Consider the following 23486-nt stretch of genomic DNA (forward strand, 5'->3'; position numbering starts at 1 on the left):
CGTTCCCTCTTCCACCGTGTGGCACTTTGAATCCTGTAATTGTAGGGACACCCGCCGAAGGTTTCTTCTCATTCATCACCGATCCGTCGGCTTCCATGATCTTTATCCGACGACGACCATCCACTCCTCTTCGCAGCAGCACATTACCCATCCGGCTCTCTTCCTATTCCTTTGTACGCTCTCCCTTTTAATCTCTGTATCACATTCCTTGTACCCTTGTTGATAATACTATTTTATGCGCACACCTCTTGGCTCTTTGGGATTTATGGTTTGTGGTGACAGAGAAGCCATCGAATTCCCCACTCGTTGCGCTTCTGGACGCTCGCAGAGTTCGCTTAGGTAGCATCTCCCAACTCTTCTGTCGTTGCTTAAGTGCCTCTGCCTTGGATGCGAAGACTGCCGCCTGTTGAAGAGCCCGGAGCCCTCAAAACTTCCGTCCAGACAAAGGAGCAGTCGCAGCGGTATTAAGAGAGCACGTTGGAGCAGTTTTTGAATCATTGTTTGGTATTGTTTTAGTGCCTAATGTAACGAATCTATGGCTATTTTTTTTATAAGCTTCAGTGGTGGTAGTTGCCTGATTTGATGCGATCCCCAGCCAGAGACTCAAGAGACTCAATGTGCTGTAACAGTGAAGACTGTGAAGATTAAAACGCGCAGTATCATTCAAAAGTTTTACATATTGCGCTGCTTTCATAATAGTTTTGCATTGATATATATTGAAGTAATATATCCCTTATGCGTTTTGCATTGATATATATATTGAAGTGATATATCCCTTGCGCATTTTTTTCAATTGCATAATATATTGATATATTGAAGTGATATATTAATAGAATGAAGTGATATATTGAAGTGATCCATTGCGCATTTTTCAAAACATAGTAATATTGCAGTGATATAAGAAATGCTGATGCTTCTATCAAACGTTAGAAGAAAATAAAGTGCATAAGGCTGTGGCATAAGGATTTTTTCAGCAGAAGTTTTTTTATCAACAGAAGTTTTTTTTTAGCAGAGACATTCTTTTACAGAATGCATTCAATCATTTCTATGGTAGGAATAGTTCTCACTGGCAAGGAGAACTATCCTGAATGGTCCCGGATGGTAAAACACACCCTCATCTACAATGAGTTGTGGAAGGGAGTGTGTGTCGGAGAAGAAGACAAAGACCCTGTGCAGCCTACATCAGATAAAGAACTTGTCATTTGGGAAAACAAGAACAACAAAGCCTATGCATTGATCGCAACATCTGTAAATGAAGAAGTAAGTCGTCATATTTCATCCTATTCCACTGCCTTTGAAGCTTTTAGAAAAGCTGAAAGAACTCTATGATTCACATTTTGCACTTGAAGTTGTTCAGCTCATGATTAAACTCTTCACTCTTGAACTGAAAAATAATGATCCTCTTGCTCTTGCATCTGAAATAAAGTCTATAATGCATGATATTAAATCCACTAAGGTTGAGCTGGATATCTCTCTTATTGCCTTTCTCAAAGCACTCTATCCTACCTACTCCAATTATCTTGAGTCATTACAAGCAAATGGAAATCTTAAAGATATAACCTTTGACTCTCTTGTGAAAAAGTTTGCTGAAAGAGAGAAAGCCTTTGGAAAGAAGACAGTCCCTGAATCTTCTGAAGAGACTGTTTTCCTTGCTCATAAAGAAAAGCATCCTGCTCAAGATTCTACAAGAGGAAGAGGTGGACGAAGAGGAAGAGGAAGATACTTCAGAGGCAGGGGGGCAGACATTTTCAAGGAGAAAAGGCAGATCTGCATTGCATTCGCTGCAAACGAAATGGATCACATGATGCTTCTACATGCAAACTACCATGGGACAAAATTGAGCAGAGAAGAAACCAGCAGAAAGGTAAAACTGATGACACAGACAAAGGTAAAGCACCTGAATCCGCTCACTATATTGAGGCACAATGTAACATTGGAGTAAATGAAGATTTGTTTAATGCTTCACTTGCTTCTTCGAAAAATGATTGGTTGCTTGATTCAGGAGCAACCTGTCATATGACTCATAGGAAAGATTTTTTTGAAGATTTCACTGACAATGTTGATGGAGCAGTATACTTTGCAGATCAGTCAAAAATCAAGCCATCAGGGCTTGGCACAATCAGGCTTAAACTGCCTAGTCTTCCAGACTTTCTTCTGGATCATGTTCTATATCTCCCACAGCTCAAGAGAAACTTGTTGTCCTTGGTCCACATCCGCCAGCAAGGTCACTCCATTCATATGTTTGATGGAAAGCTTGAGGTAAGAAAGGCATCTGACCACTCACTTGTCATGAGGGGTATAGAAGAAGAAAGACTTCTTAAACTGCAAGGAACCTCTGCTCATGCACAACATTTCTCATATATTTCTCATCATGAAGAAGGTACACTTCTGTCAAGTTTATTATGGCATGCTAGATTTGGACATTTAAACTATGATAGTCTCCGCTTGTTGAAGAAAAATGGTGTTGCTGGTTTGCCTACAATTCCTAGAAAACATAAGCAATGTGATGCTTGCATTCTAGGAAAGCATAGCAAACAGTCTTTTCATGATTCACATTCAAGAGCACATAGGAAGCTTGAACTCATTCATTCAGATTTATGTGGTCCAATGCCTGTTCCTTCTGCAAATGGAAATAAATATATCATGACATTTATTGATGATTACACCAGAATGTGTTGGGTTTATTTATTGAAGAACAAATCTGATGCTTTTCAAACATTCAAGAATTTTCATAAGTGGATTGAAAATGATGCACAATCTCATATTGGGTCTATTCGCACTGATAATGGAAAAGAATATACGTCAAATGAATTTGAAAACTATCTTCGCCAACATGGGATCAAACATCAAACAACTGTACCTTATAATCCCCAACAGAATGGTGTAGCAGAAAGAATGAATAGAACAATTTTGAATATGGTACGATCCATGCTTTTCTTCAAAAATGTAAAGATAATGTTTTGGGCTGATGCTGTTCTATGTGCTGCATATATAAAGAATAGATGTCCATCTAGTGCTATAAGAAACAAGACTCCTTATGAATTGTGGTATGGACATGTTCCTTCGGTAAAACATCTCAGGATTTTTGGTTCCACCTGTTATGCTTTAATACCAAAGGTACATAGAAACAAACTTGGTGCTAGAAGTCGTAATTGTATCTTCCTGGGGTATTCAAACACCTCTAAAGCATACCGTCTCTATGATGAAGTAAATAAAAAGTTTGTTGTATCTAGAGATGTCATTTTTCTTGAATCATCCAAATCTGACAGTGTTGTTGAGCGGCAACTTGATCGCTTGGATAGATTCACAAAAACGAAATCATTTCAAGAGTTTGATAATCAGATTCCACATCTTGAAGGGGGGATTCCTATACTAGATCAACATGTGGAATCTTCTTCTGAAGAACAATCTCCCGTGCATGAAACTCCAACACCGGATGATCCTTTAAGTGATGTAATTGATAGAATTGGGAGACTCAATCTTGATTCAGTCCCAACTCAATCAACAGAGCAGCCTGGACCATCTCAGAAAGGTCCCCCAAAGTGGCTGACAAAGACATTTGAAAGTGTTCATCCTGATGAAATTGGAAAAACAGGAACCAGAAATACAAACCGACAAGATGGAGGTGATGTAGATAACTCTAATTCACCTGTTGATATGGATGTTACTTATGATTGTGAATTGAACTTGTCTACAGATTTTGAACCAACTTCCTTCAAAGAAGCTGCTTCTCATGATGAATGGAAAGAAGCGATGTAGAAGGAGTATGATGCCCTCATAAAGAATGGCACTTGGAAGCTGGTTGATCCTCCATTTGGAACCAAACCAATTGGCTGCAAGTGGGTCTACAAGAACAAGTACAAAGCTGATGGCTCACTTGACAAGCACAAAGCTAGGCTTGTGGCAAAAGGTTTTGCACAGAAGGAAGGGGTCGATTATGAGGAAACTTTTGCCCCCACAGCAAAATGGGCCACCATCCGGACACTCTTTGCACTAGCTGCTCAGAACGGTTGGAAAGTCCATCAAATGGATGTAAAAACTGCATTCTTGAATGGAGATATAAAAGAGAATGTTTTTATGTCCCAGCCTGAAGGATTTGCTATGAAAGGACATGAACACAAAGTATGCAAACTTGTGAAGTCCTTGTATGGCCTCAAACAAGCACCACGAGCCTGGTATGAAAAACTAACTGAGCATCTTCTGAAACTCAACTTCAAACATTTTAATCTTGATGATGCAACTTTATTTGTCAAGAAAGTTGGCAAAACAGTTGTATATCTTGTGGTATATGTAGATGATCTTTTAATGACAGGGAACAATGAAAGCTATATTGCATCCATAAAGAAAGAATTAGGAAAAAGTTTTGAAATGACTGATTTGGGCTATGTTCATTACTATCTTGGCATTGAAGTAACCCAACATCCAAAATCCATATTTCTTTCTCAAAAGAAATACATTGGAGATTTGTTAAACAGATTTGGCATGACAGAGTGCAATCCTCTTTCTACTCCAATGGAACAAAACTTGAAGCTCACATCTATTGAAGGAAAGGAATTTGAGGATGCAACAAAGTATAGACAGCTTGTAGGAAGTCTCATCTACCTCACTACTACCAGACCAGACATTTCATTTGCTGTTGGAATCCTCTCCAGGTTTATGCAAAAGCCTTGTGAGGGACACTGGTCTGCTGCAAAAAGAGTTCTAAGGTACTTGAAGGGAACTCAAGACCTTGGAATCAAGTATACACAGGTGGACGACTTCAGCTTGATTGAATACTCTGATTCAGACTTCGATGGAGACAAAGAAATTGGGGTATCTACTTCAGGATATGCTATGAGTCTTGGATCAGGAGCTGTCTCCTGGAGATCACGCAAACAATCAGTTCCAACAGATTCCACAACAGAAGCAGAATACGTGGCAGCAGCTGAAGCAACGAAAGAAATTGTGTGGCTCAGGAAAATTCTTGAAGATTTGCAGGTAAAACAAGTACAATCAACTCCACTCATGATTGATAACGCCTCTGCAATAAAGTTGGCTAAGAACCCAAAGTTCCATGATCGTACTAAGCACATCAATACTAAATATCATCTGATTCGACATCATGTTGAGGCCAAAACAATCCATCTCCGTCATTGTTCCACAAATGAGCAAATTGCAGACATCTTCACCAAAGCGCTTGGAAGAGAAAAGCTTGAAAGATTCAGAACGATGCTTGGACTCACCAACATCCCTTCAGATTAAGGGGGGGAATGTTCACACCTAATCTTCAATGGTTGGGTAACCTGGAACGTGAACAGTCATCAAGAAGATGAACTGATCCGTCCATTTTATGTATATAAACAATAGCTGTCTAATGAAATAATCAATCAATTTCTTCTGCCCATTCTAGAGTTACCCTGGCCTGACAAAAACATATATATTTTTTATTTTTTAGTTGAGATATGTTTTGAACATATCACTATATTTTAATAATTTTTTTTCATATATCTAAAATAAATTAACAATATATATTTTACATATTTTTAATATATATATTTTTATAAATAACCTTTATTTTAAAATAAATAAAAAAATCCCATATTTAAATTTAATTTTTTAATAAAATAATTTAAGAAAAACTAGATATATTCACTCACTAAAGTGAGTAACATTAAATTACGAGCATTAAATCATTATCGAACTTTTTTAAAGATGTAAAGTTTGCCATTCAATGTCACATAGGCTTTTGAGGTTGTTCTTTATAAAGAGGTTGAAAGTGTATACGTTGGAACCCGTAGATCTTTTTAGCTAGCTAACCAAGGAGAAAGGCAAGTTGTTAACAACGAGTAATTTAACAAAAATTAAAAAGCAAACTTCTCATCTAGTACGTAATCCACCTAGATGACGAGGCTACCAACTTTTCCCTTGCTTGAGACTTTTTGGGCACGGTATTCATTGTAAAATCATTAGAGATTTTAGGCATGATGTGTACAAAAGGAACGCTGACTTGTCGAAAGGCACATCATGATTTTAAAGTGAGTGTCCAAGGTTATTGAAAATTATAGTTATTTTCCCATGTTAAGTTCCAATTTTAAAATAGGTTGGTTTTTAGTTTAGTCTTTCTTTTTAGTTAGGGTCATCTTTAATTTTCTCACACTAAAGCTTAAAAAAAAGGTGATTATGTAATTTTCACTTTAAAAAAGACTTAACAAAAAAAGCAGCAACAACAATCAGTAGATATGACTTTTTACACTCTTGTCAAATCCTAGAAAAAATTAAAAAATATGAACTTAATACCAAAAAACTATAAATGGTTTTAGGAAGTCTAAACTGTTCCTCCCTTCCCTCTATGTGACAAATGACCTTGCTATCCTATTAGAAACATAAACCATAAAACAATCCATAAAAAAATTCATAAAATAAAACAACGAATGTTAGTGGAAAGGACTCATGTCGATAAGGGTGAGCGATCGGAGGTGGATGGGCAAGGGTATTTAATCCCCTTCTCTACATGCATAAGACTTAGTAAATCACAGGGGAAGGTCCCCAACCTTCACTATTGGTAACAATAATCCGCATAGAATAAAACGGAGAATGATTATACAAATTAAATATTTGAAATATGTAATTTCTGAATATTAAACTTTTTTTTTTAATTTTTTTTGGTTTTTTAAATTTAATATATTTGGATGGTTTTTTAAGGAAAAAATAATAATTTGAGTTTTAAAATTAATTAAAATATTTAATAGTGAAAATATTATTGAATATATTTTTGGGGCAGTTTAATCGCTAATTGAAGTAATGTAAAATCAATGAAAATTTAGATAGCTAAGGATTAAATTTTCTTATTTGAAACTAGGTTTATAGAGAGGAGGACATGTCATACACCCCAAAAATATATTAGTAATTACTTGTCTGACTTGCTGCTAGATTCCTTTGAGATTAAAAATAAAACAAAAAACTCATTCAATATATGGATAGAATTCTAATGTTTAATATAATTTTTAATCAAATTTAAATTAAAAAAAAACAATATTATTCATCTTAATTTTTCTTTATCAGAATTATATAAAACATTATATTATAAAAGACAAATTCATTTAAAATATTAAATAAATTAGTTAACTTATTACGCTATAGTGGTATCTCTTTCAATATTGAGCTTTCACTATTTTAATTTAATTATCAATAATCATTAAAGGATGATAGAGATTTAACCTCCATCAAATATTTGAGAATATTCATAATAGTATACACAAATCAAAGTTTGAGATTTATCTCCAAAGTAGTTATGCCCTTTTTCCCCTTTTAATTAAATTGATTAATTAAAATAATGTTATATCAATAAGTGTCATATCAAGTGACTTTTGGTTTTCTGGGCATCTAATATTGATAAAAGTCATGGTATTAGCCCATAGTATTATAACAAAGCCTATGTACAGATTAAGAATCTCCACGATAAAGTGAGGTTAAATCTCCATAATTAAGGACCGGTTTTCCACACTTTTTAAAATCCATATACACGTAGTCTAACGAGGCGGACGAGTTGCCCGGAAAGTTATAGAAATTCTGGTTATATTTAGAGAAAATCCGGCAAGGATTTTTGTAAAACCAAGTTATAGTTGTTAAACTTCAAAATTTTAAGTGTTCTAGACATTTTTGATAGTGCTAAATCCATTTCCACCATAAAAACACGATTCAAACACTGTCTCTACAAGATTTTTTGAAATTTTTTTGCCCGGGCTACTTTTGGCCATCCGGGCAATTCCTCGCCTCGTTAGACGACTCCATATATATATGCTTAATTATATATTAATTCTTTTTATTATTTATTGATAATAATAATAATTTAAAATAAAAATATAATTTAGTGGCTTTTATGATTTTTCTAATTTTAAGAGTGTGAGATGTATCATGTAGTAAGTGTTAGTGTTTATTATGGATTGATGTATGTCTACTCTTACCAATCATTTAATTTATATGATTGCATTATTTACATGATAATAATGATTTAGTTAAATGGTAAATTGACATATGTTGGTTTTTGTTTTTTATATTTTTATTTTTACATATTATTACAAGGAGTTATTTTATAATTTAAAAAATAATTAAAAATAAATTAAAAGATATAATATTTATAACAATTTTGGAATGGGACTTCCAAAATTTTAATTTAATTATCAATAATTATTAAGCTGATGGTAAAAATTTAACCTCAACCAGATATTCTAGAATATTTATAATAGTATATACAATGTATGATAGAGATTTAACCTCGAGCAAATATTTTAGAATATTTATAATGATATATACAAATCAAAGATTGAGATTGTAGTTATGCCTATTTAGTTTTTCTAATTACATTGATTAATTAAAAAAATGTCATATGAAATGAGTTATGGTTTTTTGGGCATGTGGCACTGATAACCTATGATATTGTAACAAAGTCTATTTACAAATTGAGAATCTCCATAGTTAAGAATCTTCTTCCATGTTTTTTCAAATTTATGTATCCTCCATGTTTATATATATATATATATATATATATATATATATATATATAATTTAAGTTATGTAAAATTTATTTAAGTTATGTAGTGAAACATTTTTGAAAAGTATAAGAATTATACATCTTTCACTTAAATCTTTCTCTAAATTTGATGTAAAATTATGTTACTTTATATAGACATCAAGATAATTTATTTATGGTTGAGAGTGAAAGTGAAATATTTTTACAACATCTCCTTCATATTGAGTTTTAATATCAACAACTAAAAGAACCAACAAGTGTGAGTGTGATTATTGACTTTTGGAATGCTTTTGATTAAAAATAACCAAACATGTATATTCATTTTTTTAATTACAGCCAATTTTGTTTTTTTATTTATAAAATAGTTTTTATTTTATTTTAAAAAGGACATATGTCAATTTCAAGTTTAGCACTGAAGGAATTACACATCTCCCTTGTAACACCCCTATGGTTTTGTTTTTCAAGCATTTACTATTTTTAGGCACTAAACTATTGTTGGATTTAATGACAATAGAATACATAAAGAGACTCATGTAATGATATAATTATTTTATTATTATTTGAGTTAATAAATAAATTGCTAAGAAATATTCAAAAAAGAGCACTAAAATTTAAAAAGCTTCCAAAAAAACCAAGTCAATAAGTCAGTTTTATTTTTATACCAAAAAACAATGAAGCCTTTATAATTCGTCTTATGAAATTAAATAAATTTAAGGAAAATCATAAATCTAGTAATCATATAATATCAAATGGAATCAAACAAATAGCCCAAACAAATAGCCCAAATTTAATACATTTTATAATGAGAGAAGTATATTATTGTTCGAGCTAAATTTTAGTTAAACATTGGGTATATTATTGTTCGAGCTAATTCTTAGTTGAACATTGGGTTAATATGGAGCGTATTGGTAAGGATTTAGTGTAAATTACTTACTTTAAGTCACTTATATTTATTATGGAGGAAATAAGCAAGCATACACTTATATTTATTATGGAGGAAATAAGAAAGCATACGAATACACCAGAACATTCAAACATGTTGTGACTTATGCTATTAAGTTTATAAATCATGATACATTGTATTAAGGATATTATATGTGAGAAACCCAAATATTACAAATATAACAGAACATTCAAATATGTTGTGATTTATACTATTAATTTTATAAAGGATACATTGTATTAAAGATATTATACGCAAGAAACCTAAATATACATATCACAATACATTGTATTAAAGATATTAACGCAAGAAACCTAAATATACATATTATAATATATGTGATGTGCACAAAAAGAATTAAGGCTATATGGTTGATAGTCACTACTTTATTTAAAACCCAAGACAATGATATCTTTCATTGTATCTATCATAGACAAGAAAACATATTAGAAACTGAACAATAATTAACGAAAGCTAAAGATAAACTAGGAAACCCCATTTGTTTTTGGTTATAAATGTTATGCAATTATGCAACAACGATTCTGTATGCGGAAAAACTCAAAGAATCGTAAAACTTGATGCCCAGAAATATAAATTACCTCCAGCCATTGGTGACGTTCTTGATGCAAACCACAGTCCACTTACTTTTTTACTGAAAACAACGCTCCAGCTTCTATCCAGGAAAAAGAAAAGAATACAGAAAGTCTGAAGGCACTTCCAAGCTCTGCTCTCTCAGCTAGATGGTGTAAAAAACTGAAGGGGATTGAGATACAAGCTTGGGGACCAAACAGATAAATTTATAGCCAAGCTTCCATCAAGCTTCTGATGGCTATGTGTCATGTGTTCCACAGATCAAGGTAGAGAACTCCAAACGGAGTAATGGACCACTTCAGAAGCTCCCAACAAGAAAATTAATTGACTGCAGTTGATTTCCTTAATTTAAGGAAATTACTGCAGTTGGTTTCCTTAAATTAAGGAAAGACTGCAGTTGGCTTCCATAATTGTAGGCAGCAGTTGGTAAAAATGTTAATGGAGCTTAACATTCTCCCACTTGGTCCATACTTCCAAACTTAATGTCTCAACTTAAAACCCATTGATAATCTGTATTAAGTAATAGATACATGAATCATGGCGATAAGTCCTCGAATGATGAGTATTATCTTCCATGTATTACTATGTATTTATTCTTATTATAATTTATGTGGCAACAATTTCTTAATGAATAAACCTTATGTTTATTCTTGGTCTTTCTTAAATGAATTTTCTCAAGTCAACTTAAGGTGCACATAAATATGAGAAAAAGCATCACAATAATTAAGAATTTCATTAAAATAACATTGTCCATACAATGAGAAACTACATAATGGAACCAAGTCCCATATTCATTACATGATCCTTCAATTTAAATGGTGGCATGCCCTTAGTCAAAGGATCAACGATCATCAACTCAGTGCTAACGTGCTCAATGACCACTTTCTTTTCTTTAACACGTTCCCTTATAGCTAAATACTTAATGTCGATGTGTTTATTTCGACTCCCACTTTTGTTGTTTTTAGCCATAAAAACAGCAGCTGAATTATCACAATATATTCTCAATGGCTTAGAGATAGAATCCATAATTCTAAGCCCAGAAATGAAACTCTTAAGCCATACACCATGTAAAGTAGCCTCAAAACAGGAGACGAACTCGGCTTCCATAGTGGAAGTGGCAATCAAGGTTTGCTTGGCACTCCTCCATGATACAGCTCCACCGGCCATCATAAAAATGTAACCTGATGTTGATTTGTGTGAATCAACACATCCAGCAAAGTCAGAATCTGAGTAGCCAGTTACTTCCAAGTTGTCCGTCCGTTTATACATAAGCATGTAGTCTTTGGTTCCTTGAAGGTACCTCATTACTTTCTTTGCAGCTCTCCAGTGGTCTAAACCTGGATCACTCTAATATCGTCCCAACATTCCCACAACAAATGCAATGTCAGGTCTTGTGTAGACTTGAGCATACATTAGGCTTCCGACAGCAGAAGCATATGGAATGTTCTTCATTTGTTCCCTTTCAAGGTCGTTCTTCAGGCATTGGTTCAAATTGAACCTATCACCCTTCACAATGGGAGCTATACTTGGTGAACAATCCTTCATCCGAAATCTCTCTAAAATTTTATTAATATAGGTTTCCTGTGACAGACCCAAGATGCCTCGAAATCTGTCTCTATGGATCTTAATGCCAATGACATAAGATGCCTCACCCATATCCTTCATATCAAAATTTTTAGAGAGGAACTGTTTCACCTCATGTAGCAAACCCTTATCATTGGTTGCCAGCAAAATGTCATCCACATATAAAACAAGAAAACAAATTTTACTCCCACTAACTTTCAGGTATATACATTGATCCATAATGTTTTCTACAAAACCAAAAGAAGAAATTACATTATGGAATTTCAAATACCATTGGCGGGATGCTTGTTTTAAACCATATAATGACTTCTTGAGCTTGCAAACCAATTTCTCACCATCACTAGAGGGGAATCCTTCAGGTTGTTTCATGTAAACCTCCTCCTCTAGATCTCCATTAAGAAAATCCGTTTTCACATCCATTTGTTGCAACTCCAAGTCAAAATGGGCTACTAATGCCATAATAACGCGCAAGGAATCTTTCTTAGATACATGAGAAAAGGTCTCCGTGTAGTCGATTCCTTCTTTCTGAGTGAATCCCTTAGCAACAAGTCTTGCCTTGTATCTCTCAATGTTGCCCAATGAGTCTTTCTTTGTCTTAAAGACCCATTTACATCCAATGGCTTTTGCACCATTAGGCAACTCAACAAGATCCCAGACTTCGTTACTCTTTATGGAATTCATCTCTTCCTTCATGGCATTGTACCATAGTTCTAATTCTTTGCAACTCATGGCTTGTGAAAATGACTCGGGATCATTTTCGGCTCTAATGTTGTAGTCAGATTCTTGTAGATACACAACATAATCATTAGGAATTGCTGATCTCTTAGGTCTAGTAGATCTTCTTAATGTTATACCATCATCTTCCTGAGCAGTATGTGGTTCAACTTTTTGTTCAAAAGTTCTTGGCAACTCTTGAACTCCTTGATCTACTGGAATATCGTCAGCAGCTTGTGGAACTTCAACAATTGGTTGTTCAACACCAGTTTGTACTTGAGGGGTGCTATGAACAATAACCAATCTATCACTTGAAGTGGAAGGTTGAGATTCTGAATGATCCTTCTCAGAAACTATGTTTCTGGTTTGATCACTCCCACTGATCAAGTCATTTTCAAGAAACTTTGCATTTCTTGATTCCACAATCCTAGTGCTGTGAGATGGACAATAAAATCTGTAACCTTTAGACCTTTCAGCATATCCAATGAAATACCCACTAATGGTCCTTGGGTCCAGCTTCTTCTCTTGTGGATTATAAATTCTCACTTCAGACGGGCATCCCCAAACGCACATATGTCGCAAACTCGGTTTCCAACCTTTCCATAATTGAAATGGCGTTTTAGGAACCGCTTTGGTTGGAACTCGGTTTAATATATACACTGTCGTCTTAAGTGCTTCAGTCCACAAGGATTTACGAAGATTGGAGCTGCTAAGCATACTTCACACCATGTCCAATAATGTTCGATTTCTTCTTTCTGCTACACCATTCTGGTCGGGTGAACCAAGCATGGTGTATTGGGCAACAATCCCATGCTCTTGAAGAAATTTAGCAAATGGCCCAGGTGCTTATCCATCTTCTGTGTATCTACCATAATATTCTCCACCTCTATCTGATCTCACGATCTTAATTTGCTTGCCGCATTGTTTCTCTACTTCAGCCTTAAAGATCTTAAAGGCATCTAATGCTTCACTCTTTTTATGAAGCATGTAGAGATACATATATCGTGAGTAATCATCTATAAAGGAGATGAAGTATCTCTGACCATGTGAGTCCATGTCTGGACTACATATATCAGTATGTATGATCTATAATATGTCCAAACTCCTATTGGCACCTTTCTTTGACTTGTTGGTCTGCTTTCCATTTATGCAGTCCACACAAGTCTCAAAATCAGTAAAATCCAGAGTATTAAGTACCCCTTCATTTACCAATCTTTTAATTCTTTCTATGGAGATATGACCTAGTCTCCGGTGCCATAATTTAGAAGAATCTTCATTAATAACACATCTTTTAGTGCCAGTGTGAACATGCATTGAATCATAAGTGACATTGTTTTGTAAATTAATGTAGTAAAGACCATTAGACAAAATACCATTCCCAACATAGTCAGATTTATAGAATAGACTGAAAGATTTTTCTGAAAAGTTTAAGAAATATCCAAAGGTACAAGCCTTGAAACTGAAATCAAGTTTCTAGAAAAACTTGGAACATAAAAGGTCTTTTCTAATTCCAAAACAAAGCCACTACTTAAAGTTAAATAACATGTTCCTATAGCTTCCACATGCGAGCCCATCTTGTTTCCTGATAAGATGCTTTGCTCACTTCCCACTGGCTTCCTTAGGTTTTGCAAACCTTGCAAGGAATTTGAAATGTGAATTGTTGATCCAGAATCAATCCACCTTGTGTTAATATTAACGTTAACCATATTAGATTCATAACAAACAAATGAGATTAAATTACCTTTTTCCGCAAGCCATTTCTGAAATTTGGTGCATTCCTTCTTCACGTGTCCCTTCTTTTTACAGAAGAAACACTTGGAATCCTTCTTGATATCGTCTTGGGGAGGTACTTTACCTTTCCCTTTCCGATTGGCTTGAGATTTGCCCTTTCCACGTGTTGCCAGCATTGCACTCTCTCCCAGTTCCACCACCAGTCTCCCTTCCTCTTGAACACACATGGTCATGAGTTCATTAATTGACCATTTATCCTTATGTGTGTTGTATGAGATTTTGAAAGGTCCATATTGGTGCGGAAGGGTGTTCAGGATGTAGTGCACTAGGAAGGACTCTGATATATCAACCTCAAGTTTATTCAATTAAGCCACAGTGTCCCTCATCTGCATGATGTGCTCGCGCACACCTTTCACACTGGTGAGCCTTAGGGATGAGAACTTCATGATTAGGGTGCTTGCTAGTGCCTTGTCTAAAGTGACGAATTGATCATCAATGGCCTTCAACAAGTTTCGGACCTTTTCATGCTGATCAACAGAACCACGAATACCAGCTGAAATTTTAGTCGTAATGAACATCATGCTTAGATGATTGGATCGCTCCCATCGTTCATAAAGCGTGATGTCCGCTGCAGTGCTGGTATTAGTGAGTGCCGATGGTTCATCTTTCCTAATATCATAATCTATGTCCATCCACCCTAAATGAAGGAGAATCCTCTCCTTCCAAATCTTATAGTTATCTCCCTTAAGTTCGGGAATGTCACAACGAATTTCAGAGAAATTTGCAGGTTGTACTACTGCATCAAATTTTAAAAATCACATGCTTATGTTAAAATTGAGGCTTAATAAACTTTCATGTTTTACCAATGTAAATCATGCTCAAAATTGAATCTAATGACATAAAAATTGCCTGTGGGCTAAATTTTCAATTCAAACAGATTCAATAAAACTTTATAATAAAACTTATTAATTCATAATTCCTGTGGGTAGGTTATGAGATTTTATCCTAATTAATTACATAAATATAATAAAAATTCCTGTGGGATAAAATTTATTATATTTAGTCTAATTAATTACAATTTAATGTCTAAATAATCTTTATGTGATCGAACCAATATATAATTTTATTTAATTAAAGATGTTGTGGCTATTCTCTAATTAATTAAAATTATATGGATCACTAGACATTATTTTTGTTGCATAAACAAAGCTTAACCAGAGAGAAAAAATAATGTTTACTGAAAGGAGTAAGTCAAAATGACATTTTAAATAAACTCCATATAACTGTGATAATTCTTCACAAAATCAAAATTAAGGTTAAAGCAGTCAGCATTACCGTAAATGACTGCAAATTGATTGTTCAATTTATAAACAAAACAAAAAATAGACCAGCAAACAAGCTATTTTGCTCACAAGATAAATAAAATTAAAATTAAATTTCAATAACGCTAAATCTGAACTTCATGCGAAATAAACATAAAATCAAAAACTGAATGCCCAAATGAGAAATAAACCATTTCTTATTTCTTCTTTAATTACAAATGAAGTTCAGCGTAAATTTTACAATAGATATGTAATCAATTATAAAATTTACTTTGCATTGTTGATCAAATTCCCAGCTATTTCCAAAATCTACGATATTCCTAAATCTTTCAATTATAAAATCTAGCTTCTGATTTCGTATCGTAAATATTTTTTAAAAGTGAAGTATAACCCTACTAGGTAATAGACCAAAACAGGGTCTAAGAAAATAGATCCTGAATGATGAATCAAACAAAAGCAGTGTCCAAAAATTAATCTAGCAAGATTTGTTGACCAGACCACATATCAAATAAAAGCACGCATATTAAAATACACGGGCCTGATGCCCATAAAGGAGGCCCTGCCCTCTGGACACATGGGCAAACTTGTAGGCTTTTACCATCTAACACCTCCCAACAATTGTATCGGAACCTTTTGAGGAGGTTGATTTTCTATGAGTAAAACCACAAGCAGCGGGAAATTAAAAGCAATAAGTGGCTTAGTCATGCCGAGAACATGTGAGCTTTTAGTAAGGAGAGACGTATTCGAGACCTTAACTTCCCAGCTCGAAACAAAAACCTTTCTGAAAACAAGATTTAAAGGGGGGGAACCCACTCTATATACCCAGCTTATAGATGGATTCTCATCCGAAAGCTGTTTGATCCATACATCAAACTGTATGTTTCACCAGGAATAGGTAATATAGTTACTTCAAAAAATTTGCGTAATGATAGAACAAAAAAACCAGAATACCAATATAACCAACGTGGCCCACGTGGAAAGGACATTGGGGTTAATACATATGAAACAAAATCATGTGGTTATATTAAAACTCCATAACCAACATTCGCGTGGAAAGGTTAATGTTGAAACAAATCAACACATATGCCATGGGTTACATAACCACCGTTGGAGAGTTTCGGGGTACATAAAGTTAAAGCCACAGCAAGTGAAGTTGCCACTAGAGTGGAATGGAGAGCGAATCAGACAGTGGTGCAGTGGAGCTGCAGACCAGCTCCCAGCGATCTAATTAATTAACTCCTAAGCCTAATATTCCTACTCTACGGAACTCAGAAGAAAGTATTAGGATGGTTTTCGGAGGCAGTTGGAGTAAGCAGAACACACCAAGGCAGAGTTAAGTAGTGGCTTTGATACCAACGTTATGCAATTATGCAACAACGATTCTTTATGCGGAAAAACTCAAAGAATCGTAAAACTTAATGCCCAGAAATATAAATTACCTCCAGCCATTGGTGACGTTCTTGATGCAAACCACAGTCCACTTGCTTCTTTACTGAAAACAACGCTCCAGCTTCTATCCAGGAAAAAGAAAAGAATACAGAAAGTCTGAAGGCACTTCCAAGCTCTGCTCTCTCAGCTAGATGGTGTAAAAAACTGAAGGGGATTGAGATACAAGCTTGGGGACCAAACAGATAAATTTATAGCCAAGCTTCCATCAAGCTTCTGATGGCTATGTGTCAGGTGTTCCACAGATCAAGGTAGAGAACTCCAGATGGAGTAATGGACCACTTCAGAAGCTCCCAACAAGAAAATTAATTGACTGCAGTTGATTTCCTTAATTTAAGGAAATCACTGCAGTTGGTTTCCTTAAATTAAGGAAAGACTGCAGTTGGCTTCCATAATTGTAGGCAACAGTTGGCAAAAATGTTAATGGAGCTTAACAATAAATCAATTGTACCTAGGATGGGTTGCGCACCTTCTCTCTCAAATAACCTGTGAAACACCAAAATAGCTGAGTTAATAAGAAGTGGGTGAAAGTGAGAACCCATGCTATATTCATAACGATTCTCTGACTATAAACAGACTAGGGAAACCTAAACAAAGACCAGAAACTATGTATGACCGAAACCCCAGTGCTCTGTTTCTCAATACTATTATGCATAAGAGAAATTATCCACTCCCTTTGATGTTTGCAACATAATTTGTAAGGCATGCAACGAACCCTAGTATTGTCATTTCCTTCTGCCAAAAGAAAAGAAAAGAAACAAGTTATTACACACCCAGCAAGTTGAATGGTGAAGAAATGACACTGTCAAAAGAAAAGAAAAGAAACAAGTTATTACACACCCAACAAGTTGAAAGGGTATAAGTTGATTAATAAATCGAACATAGCTAATGTCAAATATGGAATTGCGAAGACAATAAATAAGTATGCGAACTTGATGAACAAAATGTATATTTATAAAGAGCTCAGTTGGCAAAGGAATTTTGAACCCCTTACCCTATTCATTAGAAGCTAGGAGAATAAGATTATGGATTAAGAGTAATTAGTAAATGTGTGTACTTCAAGGTGGGAAAATTGCGACACATTGTCTATGGCCAAAGGTCGAATCAAGGACCATACAAGGAACATAGTGTAGTTTCCAGTGAAGCATAATAAAGGCAACGAATCGAAATAGAGGTAGAGAAATATAGTTATGTTAAGAATATGTCGGTATACATATTATTTATATTGTGGAGTGATATGAAAATTAGTGTTTTACCTTAATAGTTGAAACGTATTCATAAAAACAATGTTTCTCATTGAGATGTATGGAAAATGAAAAAAAAAATAGTGTAAGGAGAGGTATGATGTGAGTAAAGATTAATAAATGCAAAAAAAAATATAATGGGTGTGTGATATTCCCAATTCTAGTTAATATTTTATTTTTACTGTAGAACAAACCGACTATTTAATTTTATTTAGAAAAGTTACTATTTTGAGTATTTTTTATTATGCTATAATAAAACATACAGTTGTTGGTAAATATCTTTTTTTACTTACTTGAGAATCCATTGAAAAGTTGTTGGTAAATATCTTTTTTTTACTTACTTGAGAATCAGTTGAGAAACAGTTATCTATAGAAACTGATTTCTAAAAATATTTATTCCAAGGATCAAGAAGGTTAGAGGAATTTGAGATCTGGAGGAAGGAGGAACTGTGCTAAAGGGTCAGACAATGTGGAAATGGCTAAGTCTGGTTAGGACCAGATAGCACTAAGGATTGGAAGTTCTCATAGAAGAAGTTCCTGAGTTTAACAGCTCGGAGCGACTGTTGGATTAATAGTCTCAAGGTTGGGAGGAAGAATAGTCTCAAGGTTGGGAGGAAGAGTAAAAACCAGAAGTTAATTCTGGTATGGAATAATCTAGAGAAAGATGGATAAGTAAATGAAAATTATTTCTGTACTAGGTATTTTTTTTTGAAATCAATAGATAATTCGATATATGATTGATGTAGGTACCAATCTCTGGCAAATAAGTTTCTTTCTTTTATCAGAATCAGTACATAGATGTATTAATATGCTTATTTAATAGCCTTTCCACAAAATAGATTGTCTAGATCAATCTTAAAGAATCAAGTATCAAACAGAGTGTTATAAATATTATAAGAACAAAGATAAGCAAATCTTTGCGTAACAAAATTATATAATAGTGCATTATTTTCTTCCTTCTGTAAGTACCAAGGGCCCGAAATGAAAAGCTTGACCATTACAGCATTATCTACCCTAGTATAATTAAGTAAATATATGAGAAGCAATAGAAGAAGGGACAGTCAAGTCGAAAATTGCCACATCAGGTAAACTTCACAATTGTCATGTAATATGAAATATACAAGAGTAAAACTGTAAAGAACTAAACAGAGAATTATTCTGCATTCTGAAAAGAAAGATTACAATCGTAAACTACCAATACGGCCGAACAATTTTCTTTAAACAACATTATAGAAGAAACTTTATAGTATTTAAACAAGCACGAAGGGCAAGGTTTTAGTAATCCATAGAATTTAGAAAAATGTCGAAACAGTAGAACAAGACTCCCTTGCTTCCACTTTAACAACGTATGTATTATTATAACCCAGGCAGGGCTTGGAAGTTATGCACGACAGAATCCAAACATAGATATACATACAAGAAAACAGTGCAGAGGAGGTCATGTTTCATCCTAGCCTTAAAAATAGATGTAAGAACTACAATAACAGAACAAAAAGATAGCTGCATTAATACTGAATGTTTTATAACAACTGTCAGACAGAGTCTAGGGTTTGTAGGGCTTGAACCCTCCTTAAAACCCTTTTGAGAAAAACCCTCTTAACAAAGATTGTTATCCGACGGCCAGAGGCCATTAAAGTCCTTATAAATCTAGACCAAGGGCCAAGGAGGCCAGCAAAATAAATTACAGACAGAAGCTGAGAGGGCTAAGAAAGAAAACTGGATCTATAGGCATGTCTTTCGACTGCTCCAAAAATTTAAAAGCAAAGACATAACGAAACTCCCATTCAATGAGCATGACTCTTAAGGTAGTATTACCCAGAGACCGTCGCAAGATAGAACTAGGAGATAGCCTCATCCGGCCACCACACCCTATGCCTCCTGAACCTGTCATATTAACCGCGGCCCGGATTAAGCATTCCCTCAGCCATACAACCAAAATAACGATGCTTATATCAAAGGAATATGAGCAAATGATAGGTCCTTACCTGGTTAGGCCAACTTGAAGAAGCCTGCTGCTGTATTGATGGCAGACTTAGGAGGACAAACCTATTAATCAAGACAGTAAAACATTAAAGCATAGCCCTGTAAACAAGGTAACAAATTAAGTTCAAAATCGTATCCAAATACTTGTAAGAGTTGGGTGAAAACCTGTGCCAGCGTTCAGCTTCACAACAAGGCACCAGAGATCCTGATTGAATGGAGGAACAGAGGAGGAGACAAGCTCCCTCAAACAGCGCAATTAACTCAGCTATCAACGGAAAAATGAGTAATAGAAACCCTCTACCCAAAATCAAATGGTTTGGAGGACTCATCTCCATCGTTTGATTTCGAATCTGCATAGAAATCATTGATCTAGGAGAAAATCCTGATAAGGGAATATTGCAGTACCGCCATAAAAACAAATCGCAAGCGAGCACAGTTGCCCATTCAATGCAACCACAGTCATTAAGGTGATAAGGATGCACAATAGCAGCTCGACATGACAACCATGTAAGTAGTCAAAACATTAATGCATGAATCTCTTGTGGTAGGAGAAGTGTCACTTATTTAATTCAACAGGCAATGCATTATTCAAAGTAAGGATCTGTGCAGTGACCCTCTTGGGTTAAAAAGAAATTAATGTTATGAAATATATATATTCGAACTTGTATGTAAATCTCTGTATGAATCATTAACAAGTCAAGAACCATATATATATAGTTAAACGTATTAAATTGGTTAACCATGCTATAGTAAAGTTCGGTAAAAAATTTTTTTTTTATGGTCTTTAACATTTAGAAGATGTGTGACATATGGTATCAGAGCGACTCAGGTTGCTAAACTGAGACCTCTGGAATTAAGTAATAACAATACTTTGTAATATGCACGTAGGAAGAAGGAAGCTGAAAGTATGAGGAGAACTGGAAGTCTACCTCATAGGTCCGTAATAGGAACCGGACCCACAACATTTCAAGAGGGCAACCCTGAAGTGTGGGTGCAGCTAGGCAATGAACCCAGAAATACCAATCCAAATATTATAGTAACAGTACAAGAATTAAAGGATGAAATGGCTCGATTGCGAGCAGACAATGAGAGATTGATGCAGGAACAAGAGAAAATCATGAAGAGCCTATCAGATAGACAAAACCATCGGCCATTAGTTCCCAGCCTAGAACGTGAGAATATGATAGGGGAGCAAGAATTTTGGACTAAAAATGTGGAAACAGAGGGGGGAGAAGGAAATCATGAAGAAGAATTAGATAATGTGTCCAATCACAATATACCGAAAAGATAGAAAGTGGAACTTCAAGGGGAGTTCTGAAAAATTAAGCCTCCTCTCTTCAATGGGGAACAGGAAGAAGCTGCAGAAGCATGGCTCATCAACATGAATAAATACTTCCAGTTGTATGAATATGACCATAATTTGAAGGCCCGCTTGGCCATCTTCCAGTTATAGGGGAAGGCTACATTGTGGTGGGAGGAAGTAAAGACAGTACGCGGAGTTAGCGAACAAAGTATCACTTGGGAAAAGTTTTAGAGATATTTTAAGGAAAAATATCTAACAGAGAGGTTTTACGACGAGAAGGAAAAGGAGTTCCATGATCTCCGATTAGGCCAAATGACCATGGACAAATTTATAACCAAATTCACATCATTACTTCGGTATGTTCCTTACATATGTAAGGAAGAAGCAAAGGTGCAACGGTTTATGTTATGATTCTTAGATGATTCAAATGACAAAACCTCCGTTCTATATATAGGAGTCTAAGGAGTCACAATATAACCAAGCCAACCTAACAATAATAATATAAAGGCACAAAATAACAATAGAGGGATTCTATGGGGCACAGTAATAACAATATGGGGACAATAGGGGCACAATAATATTAATAAGCGATACAACTACAATATTAATGGGGTAATCACTAGTATTATAGGGACCTAACATGCCCCTCTCCTTCAAAAAAGTGTTGTCCTCAACGCTTGAGTAGTTCTGGATGCTTCTGTATAAAATTCTCATCCTCCCATGTGGAATCTTCAGCGGATAAGTTCTTCCACTTGATGAGATACTCCAAAATTGATCGATTTCGTAGCTGTCGAGTTATTTTTTCTGTGACTGCTTATGAAACCAGCTCACAAAAAGCTAGAAAATATATATCAACGCCTTATAATTCAGCCTCTTCGAGGGGGCAACCTCCTTTACATTACACAAATGAACAATCCTTCCATTCCTCCCTTGCTTCGTTTATCCAATCTAGTTGGATAATAGAAATGGTGCACAACAATGCTTCCACATCCTCATCCTTTCTTGAGAGTGCATCTGCCACCACATTTTGCTTCCCTTTTTTGTAGATGATTTCAAAGTCATAACCCAACATCTCTGTGACCCACTTTTGTTGCTCTTCAGAGGATAATCTTTGTTTTAGAAAGTATTTAAGGCTATCATGATCTATTTTTACCTTGAAGTGTCTTCCCATTAGGTAGGGTCGCCATTTCTTAAGTGCATGTAGTATTGCCAACATTTCCTTCTCATAAATAGCTTTGTGTAAAAGCTTTCCCGAGATTGGATGACTTTCAAAAGCAATGGGTCTTTCATCTTGCATTAAAAAAACACCAATTCCATTTCCTGAAGCATCACATTCCACAATAAAGGTTTTTGTGAAGTCTGGTGTAACTAAGACTGGTGCTTGGCACATTGCCTCTTTAAGATGTTCGAAGGCCTTTGTTGCTTTCAGAGTCCATGAAAATGAATCTTTCTTCAATAATGTTGTTAGAGGTGTTGCTATTCTCCCATAATTCTTAACAAGCTTGTGATAATACCCTGTCAACCTGAGAAATCCTCGTAGATGCTTTATGGATGTGGGGATTTTCCATTCCTTAGTGGCTTTAATTTTGCTAGGGTCTACCTTAACTCCCTCATGAGATACAATATGACCCAGATATTCCACCTCTTGTACTCCAAAGAAACATTTGGATCTTTTTGCATATAATTGTTTCTCCTCCAATAGTTGTAGCACCCTGTCAACATGTTCAACATGATCCTTCCAAGACTTGCTGTAGATTAGTATATCATCAAAAAATACTAACACACATTTTCTAAGGAAGGGTTTGAAAATGGAATTCATCAAACCTTGAAATGTAGAAGGTGCATTGGTAAGGCCAAAAAGCATGACCAAAAATTCATAATGGCCCTCATGAGTTCTAAATGCTGTTTTCGGAATGTCTTCACTCTTCATTCTGATTTGATGATATCCTGAACGAAGATCCAACTCGGTGAGGTAAATTGATCCATGTAATTGATCCAGTAATTCATCAATGATAGGAATGGGAAACTTATCTTTAATAGTGAGCTTGTTGAGCTCCCTATAATCTGGACACATGCGCCATGATCCATCCTTCTTGTTCACCAATACTACTGGAGC

Source organism: Pinus tabuliformis, chromosome 1_1, assembly GCF_031772625.1.
Source record: "Pinus tabuliformis cultivar Carrire ecotype Pingquan chromosome 1_1, CPIR1, whole genome shotgun sequence".
Classification (NCBI taxonomy): Eukaryota; Viridiplantae; Streptophyta; class Pinopsida; order Pinales; family Pinaceae; genus Pinus; species Pinus tabuliformis.